Source organism: Chiloscyllium punctatum, chromosome 19, assembly GCF_047496795.1.
Source record: "Chiloscyllium punctatum isolate Juve2018m chromosome 19, sChiPun1.3, whole genome shotgun sequence".
NCBI lineage: Eukaryota > Metazoa > Chordata > Chondrichthyes > Orectolobiformes > Hemiscylliidae > Chiloscyllium > Chiloscyllium punctatum.
Window position 1 is genome coordinate 95173830 of NC_092757.1, and position 12160 is coordinate 95185989.

The following is a 12160-nucleotide window of genomic DNA, read 5'->3' on the forward strand; positions in this document are numbered from 1 at the left end:
GTCCCTGAATCCAGTCTACACCTGGCACCTACAATAACTGTCTTCAATTACAAACTGTACCAGGGAATTTAATCCCACTCTGATCTGTTGGTCAAATTGAGCTCAAATGTTGTCCTTCCAAGATTGATCTCAATTGATTTTTGGTTTAAATTGTCTCAGGCAGAAACGTCAGTCCACTGCCCCCTCAGCACAACTCTTGTTTTGAGAAGAGTTTTGAAATGTTTCTTAGCTTTCTGCTCCAGAACTCCCCCTCCTCTCGTTCCCTGCTCTGATTTTAGTAATTTCACAGTAAAACTGTTCAGCGCCTTACCTGCCTCAGCACAGAGCGGTTTTTGCAAAGTGGGAGCGGTCTGCAGCGTCCAGTCCCAATCCTGGGTAAATATTTGTCCTGACGCTGGGAGTTCTGGTGCCGAGAGGGAGAGTGCTGGGCTTTGGCGGACCCACACACAGCGACGTGGCTGAGAACAGCAATGCGCTTGATCTCCCGGGATCCCAGTGAGAGAGAGAAGCTGTTTCCTGTCCACGCAGGCACTGGCAAAACTAACCAAAAAGGAAGTGCTGGGACCCCACTGGGCAGGCTCACTGCGGGAGAAAACAGTCAAACTAAAGCTGCATCTGTCTTTCGGAGAGGTTTAATTTGGGGACAAATCGAACGACTGGAAACCTGATTGGAGAATGTGTGGGTCCCTGAACTCAGTGAAACCCTCCAGCTCAAACCCCTGGCAGTGACAGCAGCCAGGGAGAGGGAAGATCCAGTACCCAGTGAGGAAGAGGGTACAAATTGGGGTACAGCCCCCTCCTTTACTCACTATCGCATCAATACTGCCCCATCTACACTTCATCTCAGCTCCTGATGAAGAATCATCCAAATGATCATCGTCTCCATCCCCAGACTCATGTTCCCTTTCCCCTTCCCCTCCCTCTAAAGCCTTCCGCAGGGACTGTTCCCTCTGGAACACCCTGGTCTACCCTTCCTCCATTCTCAATGCTTCCCCACAAGCCCACCTCACCTTCCCATGTCATCGCGGGGAGTGTAATACCTGCCCAACATCTCAGTCTGTCTCAGGGACTGGCTTGCTGCAGTGTTCCAGTGAAGCTCAGCATAAACTGGAGTAACAGCACCTCATTTTTCATTTACAAACCCGACAGCCCCCTGGGCTCAATATCGAGTTCAATAACTTTAGGGCCAGAGCACCATTTCCCATGACCTTCCCTCAGCCTCCACACACCAGGCCGTGCCATCACATGGACTGCTACCGCAAACAACCCATTGTCAGGCACTGATGGTCTCCATGAGCAGCCCGATTCTCCCAGGATGACCTTTACCCGTTCTATTGTCTGCTCAGCTGTGGTTCCCTCTCTCTCTCTGGGCTCCACCTCCACCTATTGATTGCTCCCCACTCTCACCCACCACCAAACCCTAAATCTTCAGCATATATACCAACCTTTTCCTAACTACAGTCAATTCTGAAGGAGGGCCATTGGACCCGAGACGTTAACTCTGTTTCTCTCTATGCAAACTGCTGCCAGCCCTGCTGAGTTTCTCCAGCACTTTCTGTTTTCACTGAAAGAATGAGGTGTGATCTTATTGAAGCATACAAGCTTCTGAGGGGACTGCACACGGGAGATATTGAGAAGATGTTTCTGTCAGTGGGGGAGTCTGAAATTAGGGGGATATAGTCCCAGAAACAGGGGTCAATCATTTACAACTGAGACATGAAGGAATTTCCTCACCCAGAGAGGGTACTGACTGTCTGGGGTTCTTTATCCAGAGAGCTGTGGCGGCTAGATCAATGAAGATATTTAAACAGGAGGTAGATAAGAGTTTTTTAAAAAATACCAGGGAGTTATGAAGAGCAGGCACAAAAGAGAAGTTGAGGCTTGATCCAATAGAATGATGAGACCAGCCTGAGAGACTAAATGGGGTCGAGAGTGTGGTGCTGGAAAAGCACAGCAGGTCAGGCAGCATCCGAAAAGCAGGAGAATCGACATTTCAGGCAAAAGCCTCTTTCCTGATAAAGGGCTTTTGCCCAAAACATCGACTCTCCTGCTCCTCGGATGCTGCCTGACCTGCTGTACTTTTCCAGCACCATACTCTCGAATCTGATCTCCAGCATCTGCAGTCCTCACTCCCTCCCCCCAGAGGGGCCGAATTGCCTTCTCCTGACCAGTAGGTCACAGTCGTAACTGTCTTCAAGGTACACTACCTGGGAGTTCTAGAATCAATGGGATAACACATCATCCACTTTTTGCTTTGAAAGAATGAGATCCCATTCTGATCACAAGTACAGGATGCACTGAGATAGATTGTCCCTCCACATTTTGTTTCCGATTTGCTTAATGTACAACCTGAACAAATCCAGTCCTTGTGCAGTTACATCTGGAGGAAACCACATCTGTTTCCTTTTGGAGTATCATCTGGAATGGAAATTAAACACTGCTGTTTAACTGAAATACCAGGAGAGTTTTGCAGTTTAAAATCAAGTGGGATAGTGTGGTGTATGTTTTCATCTGTACAAAGCTATGTTACTTTTGGAGCAGTGAGATTGTTACATTATCAAGGCACAATGGCACCAGGAGATATTGAATTAAGGAAAACAACACCCGGCAACATCCTTCATATCGGTTCAACTCTGGTTTTGGCAATGCAGTTGGCCACATTAAATGTTGGCAAAAAGGAAATATTTCTGTCTCCTTTCTCTCTATGTGAGTAAAAGACACAAAACCCGAGGGACTCAAAAGAAAGAATTCTAATACAAAAAAGACTGAGGTGCAATCACCTACTGGATCAAAGATCACCATCACACTGCAGACAACAGCTCTGCCTAATCAAACAAACTGGCACAAAACATTCCCCACATTGTGGCCTCTACCTTTAGTTGACAAAAGTCATTGCCGCAGTCTACATCTGTCCACTTATGTGTCAAACTGTTTGTATTTGTCCATTTTATTTGGGGTTTTAAAGGGGTATAAATTAAAACTGTGATTTTTTTCTCTTCATCATTGTTTAAAAAAATGGATTTACAACAAATATTTATTTTCCTCCTCATGATGGAAGCTGAATACTTTTGCCCTCAATAACAGTGTGTAATGGAAACTGATCACCTTTTGTGGTTGAACTGGATTGTTAAACATTTGTGCTGACTTGTGGAACAGTGGAAGTTGGGTATCAGCCACGCTTCCTAACTACGTGGTAACACCATCACCTGGTAGCTCAGATGGACAATAACATTTATCGTCGATGTGGTTTGTGCCCGTGTGTTAGTTTCAGTTTCCTGTGAGGCGGGAGGCTGATGAGATGTTGTTATTACCTCACAGAACCCAACCACTGATCATTACAATGGAATAGACCTTGGCTGCTCAACAATATAATATCTTTCTATGAATCATGTGTTTGTGTGAAAATCTCCTTCTCTGATGGTTACTCCTGATTCAAGGTGGATAACGATCAGCACAGTCACTGATCACACTCTGGTATCATTTTCCCCTCGTTCCAGCAAGTCAAGACACCATGGTCTTCCCAAGACATTGGGCTGCTCTCTCATTAGAGAGAGACAACTGGTGGTGATTTAACCAGAGGGCCGCTATTCCTCAGGCGAGGGGAGAGGTTGAGAAGGAGAGTCCTTCATGGTAACCTCAGTCAGTGCAGGTATTGAAGCCATGCTGTCAGCATCACACTGCTTCACAAACCAACTGTCCAGCCAACTGAGCTAAACCAAATCTGCCACCACCACCACTCTCCCCCACCACCTTTCCAACAATGTGTCAGTCAATACTTGAGGTTGAGTGTGTAGGAGGAAAGAACTGTATTAATCTGTCTCCTCAACACCAGGGTAAACATTGTTTAGCAGGAGGTTACAGCACATTAATAGCTCTCCAAAAATCTTGATAAGTGGTTTTGACATTGGATGTTAATGTATAAACATTGTGAGACTCTTTGACTGATGCCAGTGAGGAGAAAAGATTATTTGTTCAATACTCCAATACCCCAATCACCACACATCATGAACTGGTACACTAGTGTACCGTTGGTAAAATAGTCATTTGGCAGAATGTAATCATGTCCTTTGGCATTGAAGATATCACTCACAATCTTGCAGCACATGTAGGATGAGATTGTCTCAGTTGGTCATTTGGATGTGTTTCAAATATCTCGGTTAGTTGATTAGTGTCAATGGATCCATGCACCAATCGCATGGGATTTCTGTTCCAATGTGATCATAGAAACATAGAACAGTTATAGCACAGGAAATGCCATTCCACCCAACGAATCTGTATCAACTGATTGAACTAGCCACACATTCTAATCCAGATGACTAGCATTTACGCTGTAACCTTACAGGGTCATTCATTCTGTAACCTCACAGGGTCATTCACTCTGTAACCTTACAGAGTCATAGATTCTGTAACCTGAAAGTGTCATTTATTCTGTTTCCTTACTGAGCCATTCACTCTGTAACCTTACAGGATCATTCACTCTGTAACCTTACAGGGTCATTCACTCTGTAACCTTACAGGGTCATTCATTCTGTAACTTTACAGGATCATTCACTCTGTAACCTTACAGGGTCATTCACTCTGTAACCTTGCAGGATCATTCAGTCTGTAACCTTACAGGGTCATTTATTATGTAACCTTACAGGGTCATTCACTCTGTAGCCTTACAGGGTCATTCATTCTGTAAGCTTACAGGGTCATTCATTCTGTAACCTTACAGGGTCATTCACTCTGTAATCTTATAGGATCATTCATTCTGTATCCTTACAGGATCTTTCGCTGTAACCTGACAGGGTCATTCATTCTGTAACTTTACAGGATCATTCACTCGGAAATCTTACAGGGTCATTCAGCCTGTAACCTTACAGCGTCATTTACTCTGTAACCTTACAGGGTAATTTACTGTGTAACCTTACAGGGTCATTCACTCTGTAACCTGACAGGATCATTCAATCTGTAAACTTACAGGGTCATTCATTCTGTAACCTTACAGGGTCATTCAGTCTGTATCTTTACAGGGTCATTCACTCTGTAACCTTGCAGGATCATTCACTCTGTAACCTTACAGCATCATTCATTCTGTAACCTTACAGGATCATTCACTCTGTAACCTTACAGGATCATTCACTCTGTAACCTTACGGGGTCATTCACTCTGTAACCCGACAGGGTCATTCATTCTGTAACCTTACAGCGTCATTCACTCTGTAACCTGACTGGGTCATTCATTCTGTAACTTTACAGGGACATTCACTCTGTAACCTTACAGGGTCACTCACTCTGTAACCTTACAGCCTCATTTACTCTGTAACCCTACAGGGTAATTTACTGTTTAACCTTATGGATCATTCACTCTGTAAACTGACAGGGTCATTCATTCTGTAACCTTACAGTGTCATTCATTCTGTTACCTTACAGGGTCATTCACTCTGTATCTTTACAGGGTCATTCACTCTGTAACCTTACAGGATCATTCACTCTGTAACCTTACAGGGCCATTCACTCTGTAACCTTACAGGATCATTTACTCTGTAACATTACAGTGTCATTCATTCTGTAACCTTACAGGGTCATTCACTCGGTAACCTTACAGGATCCTTCACTCTGTAACCTTACAGGGTCATTCATTCTGTAACCTTCTCTGTAACCTTACAGGATCATTCACTCTGTGACCTCACAGGGTCATTTACTCATTGACCTTCCAGGGTCATTCAATCTGTAACCTTACAGGATCATTCACTCTGTTACCTTACAGGGCCATTCACTCTGTAACCTAACAGGATCATTCACTCTGTAACCTTACAGGGTAATTCACTCTATAACCTTACAGGATCATTCACTCTGTAACCATACCGGATCATTCATTCTGTAACCTTACAGGGTCATTCACTCTGTAACTTTACAGGATCATTCATTCTGTAACCTTACAGGTTCATTCACTCTGTAACCTTACAGGGTCATTCATTCTGTAACCTTCTCTGTAACCTTACAGGATCATTCACTCTGTCATCTTACAGGGTCATTCACTCTGTCTTCACAGGGTCATTCACTCTGTAACCTTACGGGGTCATTCACTCTGTAACCCGACAGTGTCATTCATTCTGTAACCTTACAGGGTCATTCACTCGGTAACCTTACAGGATCCTTCACTCTGTAACCTTACAGGGTCATTCATTCTGTAACCTTCTCTGTAACCTTACAGGATCATTCACTCTGTGACCTTACAGGGTCATTTACTCTTTAACCTTCCAGGGTCATTCAATCTGTAACCTTACAGGATCATTCACTCTGTTACCTTACAGGGACATTCACTCTGTAACCTTACAGGGTAATTCACTCTATAACCTTACAGGATCATTCACTCTGTAACCTTACAGGGTAATTCACTCTATAACCTTACAGGATCATTCACTCTGTAACCATACCGGATCATTCATTCTGTAACCTTACAGGGTCATTCACTCTGTAAAGTTACAGGATCATTCATTCTGTAACCTTACAGGTTCATTCACTCTGTAACCTTACAGGGTCATTCATTCTGTAACCTTCTCTGTAACCTTACAGGATCATTCACTCTGTAATCTTACAGGGTCATTCACTCTGTGTCTTTACAGGGTCATTCACTCTGTAACCGTCCAGGATCATTCACTCTGTAACCTTACAGGATCATTCATTCTGTAACCTTAAAGGATCATTCAATCTGTAACCTTACAGGATCATTCATTCTGTAACCTTACAGGGTCATTCACTATGTAACCTTACGGGGTCATTCACTCTGTAACTCTACAGGATCGTTCCCTCTGTAACCTTACAGTATCATTGACTCTGTCACCTTCCAGGATCATTCACTCTGTAACCTTACAGGGTCACTCATTCTGTAACCTTACGGGGTCATTTACTCTGTAACCTTACAGGATCATTCACTCTGGAACCTTACAGGGTCATTCATTCTGTAACTTTACAGGGTCATTCATTCTGTAACCTTACAGTGTCATTTACTCTGTATCCTTACAAGGTCATTTGTTCTGTAACTTTACAGGGTCATTCACTCTGTAACCTTACAGGGTCAATTACTCTGTATCCTTACAAGGTCATTTGTTCTGTAACTTTACAGGGTCATTCACTCAGTAACCTTAAAGGGTCATTCATTCTGTAACCTTATAGGATCATTCACTCTGTAACCTTACAGGGTCATTCATTCTGTAACCTTACAGGGTCATTCATTCTGTAAGTTTACAGGGCCATTCACTCTGTAACCTTACAGAGCCATTCACTCTGTATCTTTACAGGGTCATTCACTTGTAACTTTAAAGCGTCATTTACTCTGTAACCCTACAGGGTAATTTACTGTTTAACCTTATAGGATCATTCACTCTGTAACCTTACAGGGTCATTCACTCTGTATCTTTACAGGGTCATTCATTCTGTAACCTTACAGGATCATTCACTCGGAAATCTTACAGGGCCATTCACTCTGTAACCTTACAGGGTCATTCACCCTGTAACCTTACAGCGTCATTTACTCTGTAACCTTACAGGGTAATGCACTGTGTAACCTTACAGGGCCCTTCACTCTGTAACCTGACAGGGTCATTCATTCTGTAACCTTACAGGGTCATTCACTGTGTAACCTTACTGGGTCATTCATTCTGAAACCTTACAGGGTCATTCATTCGGTAACCTTACAGGGTCATTCAGTCTGTAACCTAACAGGGTCATTCACTGTGTATCTTTACAGGGTCATTCACTCTGTAACCGTACAGGATCATTCACTCTGTAACCTTACAGGATCATTCATTCTGTAACCTTAAAGGATCATTCAATCTGTAACCTTACAGGATCATTCATTCTGTAACCTTACAGGGTAATTCAGTCTGTCACCTTACAGGATCATTCATTCTGTAACCTTCCAGGGTCATTCACTCTGTAATCTTATGGGGTAATTCATTCTGTATCTTACAGGATCTTTCACTGTAACCTTACAGGGGCATTCATTCTGTAACCTTACAGTATCATTCACTCGGAAATCTTACAGGGCCATTCACTCTGTAACCTTACAGGGTCATTCACCCAGTAACCTTACAGCGTCATTTACTCTGTAACCTTACAGGGTAATGTACTGTGTAACCTTACAGGGTCCTTCACTCTGTAACCTGACAGGGTCATTCATTCTGTAACTTTACAGGCTCATTCACTCTGTAACCGTAGAGGATCATTCTCTCTGTAACCTTACAGGGTCATTCATTCTGAAACCTTACAGGGTCATTCATTCTGTAACCTTACAGGGTCATTCAGTCTGTAACCTTACAGGGTCATTCACTCTGTATCTTTACAGGGTCATTCACTCTGTAACCTTACAGGATCATTCACTCTGTAACCTTACATGATCATTCATTCTGTAACCTTAAAGGATCATTCACTCTGTAACCTTACGGGAGCATTCTGTAACCTTACAGGGTCATTCACTCAGTGTCTTTACAGTGTCATTCTCTCTGTAACCTTACAAGATCATTCGCTCTGTAACCTTACAGTATCAGTCATTCTGTAACCTTACAGGGTAATTCAGTCTGTAACCTTACAGGGTCATTCACTCTGTATCTTTAGAGGGTCATTCAGTCTGTAACCTTACAGGGTCATTCAGTCTGTAACCTTACAGGGTCATTCACTCTGTAACCTTACAGGATCATTCATTCTGTAACCTTACAGGGTCATTCAGTCTGTAACCTCACAGGGTCATTCACTCTGTAACTTTACGGGATCATTCACTCTGTAACCTTAGGGGATCATTCACTCTGTAACCTTACAGGGTCATTCATTCTGAAACCTTACAGTGTCATTCATTCTGTAACCTTACAAGGTCATTCAGTCTGTAACATTACAGGGTCATTCACTCTGTAACCTTTCAGGATCATCCACTCTGAAATCTTACAGGGTCATTCACTCTGTAACCTGAAAGGGTCATTCATTCTGTAACTTTACAGGATCATTCACTCTGTAACCTTACAGGGTCATTCACTCTGTAACCTTACAGGGTCATTTTCTCTGTATCCTTACGAGGTCATTTGTTCTGTAACCTTACAGGGTCATTCACTCTGTAACCCTACAGGGTCATTCACTCTGTAACCTGACAGGGTCATTCATTCTGTAACCTTACAGGGTCATTTACTCTGTAACCTTACAGGGTCATTCACTCTGTAACCTTACAGGGTCATTCACTCTTTAACCTTACAGGATCATTCACTCTGTAACCTTACAGGGTCATTCACTCTGTAACCTTATAGGATCATTCACTCTGTACCCTTACAGGATCATTCACTCTGTAAACTTAAAGCGTCATTTACTCTGTAACCCTACAGGGTAATTTACTGTTTAACCTTATAGGATCATTCACTCTGTAACCTGACAGGGTCATTCATTCTGTAACCTTACAGGGTCATTCACTCTATATCTTTACAGGGTCATTCACTCTGTAACCTTACAGGAACATTCACTCTGTAACCTTACAGGGTCATTCATTCTGTAACCTTATGGGGTCATTCACTCTGTAACCTTACAGGATCATTCACTATGTAACTTTACAGGGTCATTCACTCTGTTACCTTACTGGGTCATTCACTCTGTAACTTTACAGGGTCATTTACTCTGTAACCTTACAGGGTCATTCATTCTGTAAGCTGCAGGGTCATCCATTCTGTAACCTTACCGGGTCATTCACTCTGTAATCTTATAGGGTAATTCATTCTTTATCTTTCAGGATCTTTCACTGTAACCTTACAAGGCCATTCATTCTGTAACCTTACAGGATCATTCACTCGGAAATCTTACAGGGCCATTCACTCTGTAACCTTACAGGGTCATTTACCCTGTAACCTTACAGCGTCATTTACTCTGTAACCTTACAGGGTAATATATTGTGTAACCTTACAGGGTCCTTCACTCTGTAACCTGACAGGGTCATTCATTCTGCAACTTTACAGGCTCATTCACTCTGTAACCATAGAGGATCATTCTCTCTGTAACCTTACAGGGTCATTCATTCTGAAACCTTACAGGGTCATTCATTCGGTAACCTTACAGGGTCATTCAGTCAGTAACCTTACAGGGTCAATCACTCTGTATCTTTACAGGGTCATTCACTCTGTAACAAAGAACATAGAACAATACAGCACAGAACAGGCCCTTCGGCCCACGATGTCGTGCCGAACTTCTATCCTAGATTAAGCACCCATCCATGTACCTATCCAAATGCCGCTTAAAGGTCGCCAATGAATCTGACTCTACCACTCCCTCGGGCAGCGCATTCCATGCCCCCACCACTCTCTGGGTAAAGAACCCACCCCTGACATCTCCCCTATACCTTCCGCCCTTCACCTGAAATTTATGTCCCCTTGTAACACTCTGTTGTACCCGGGGAAAAAAGTTTCTGACTGTCTACTCTATCTATTCCTCTGATCATCTTATAAACCTCTATCAAGTCACCCCTCATCCTTCGCCGTTCCAACGAGAAAAGGCCGAGAACTCTCAACCTATCCTCGTACGACCTACTCTCGATTCCAGGCAACATCCTGGTAAATCTTCTCTGCACCCTCTCCAAAGCTTCCACATCTTTCCTAAAGTGAGGCGCCCAGAACTGCACACAGTACTCCAAATGTGGCCTAACCAAAGTCCTGTACAGCTGCAACATCACCTCACGACTCTTGAATTCAATCCCTCTGCTAATGAATGATAATACTCCATAGGCCTTCTTACAAACTCTATCCACCTGAGTGGCAACCTTCAAAGATCTATGTACATAGACCCCAAGATCCCTCTGTTCCTCCACCTGACCAAGAACCCTACCATTAACCCTGTATTCCGCATTCTTATTTGTCCTTCCAAAATGGACAACCTCATGGACTTGGCAGGGTTGAACTCCATCTGCCACTCCTCAGCCCAGCTCTGCATCATATCTAAGTCCCTCTGCAGCCGACAACAGCCCTCCTCACTGTCCACAACTCCACCTATCTTTGTATCATCTGCAAATTTACTGACCCACCCTTCGACTCCCTCCTCTAAGTCATTAATAAAAATTACAAACAGCAGAGGACCCAGAACTGATCCCTGCGGAACTCCACTTGTAACTGGACTCCATTCTGAATATTTACCATCTACCACCACTCTCTGACTTCGACCGGTTAGCCAGTTTTCTATCCAATTGGCCAAATTTCCCTCTATCCCATGCCTCCTGACTTTCCGCATAAGCCTACCATGGGGAACCTTATCAAATGCCTTACTAAAATCCATGTACACTACATCCACTGCTCTACCCTCATCCACATGCTTGGTCACCTCCTCGAAGAATTCAATAAGACTTGTAAGGCAAGACCTACCCTTCACAAATCCGTGCTGGCTGTCCCTAATCAAGCAGTGTCTTTCCAGATACTCGTAAATCCTATCCCTCAGTACCCTTTCCATTACTTTGCCTACCACAGAAGTAAGACTAACTGGCCTGTAATTCCCGGGGTTATCCCTATTCCCTTTTTTGAACAGGGGCACAACATTCGCTACTCTCCAGTCCCCTGGTACCACCCCAGTTGCCAGTGAAGACGAGAAGATCATTGCCAACGGTACTGCAATTTCCTCTCTTGCTTCCCACATAATCCTAGGATATATCCCGTCAGGCCCGGGGGACTTGTCTATCCTCAAGTTGTTCAAAATGTCCAACACATCTTCCTTCCTAACAAGTATCTCTTCTAGCTTATCAGTCCGTTTCACACTCTCCTCTTCAACAATACGGTCCCTCTCTTTCGTAAATACTGAAGAGAAGTACTTGTTCAAGACCTCTCCTATCTCTTCCGACTCAATACACAGTCTCCCACCACTGTCCTTGATCGGACCTACCCTCGTTCTCGTCATTCTCAGGTTTCTCACATACGCATAGAATGCCTTGGGGTTATCCTTGATCCTATCCGCCAGGGATTTTTCATGCCCTCTCTTAGCTCTGTTTATACAGGTCCCACCTTCCCCAGAATGCAGTCCAATTGTCCAAATATCTGAAGCCCTCCCTCCTACACCATCCTTGCAGCCACGTGTTCAACTGCACTCTCTCCCTAATCTTTGCCTCTCTGTCACGTGGCACCGGCAACAACCCAGAGATGACGACTCTGTCTGTCCTAGCTTTTAGC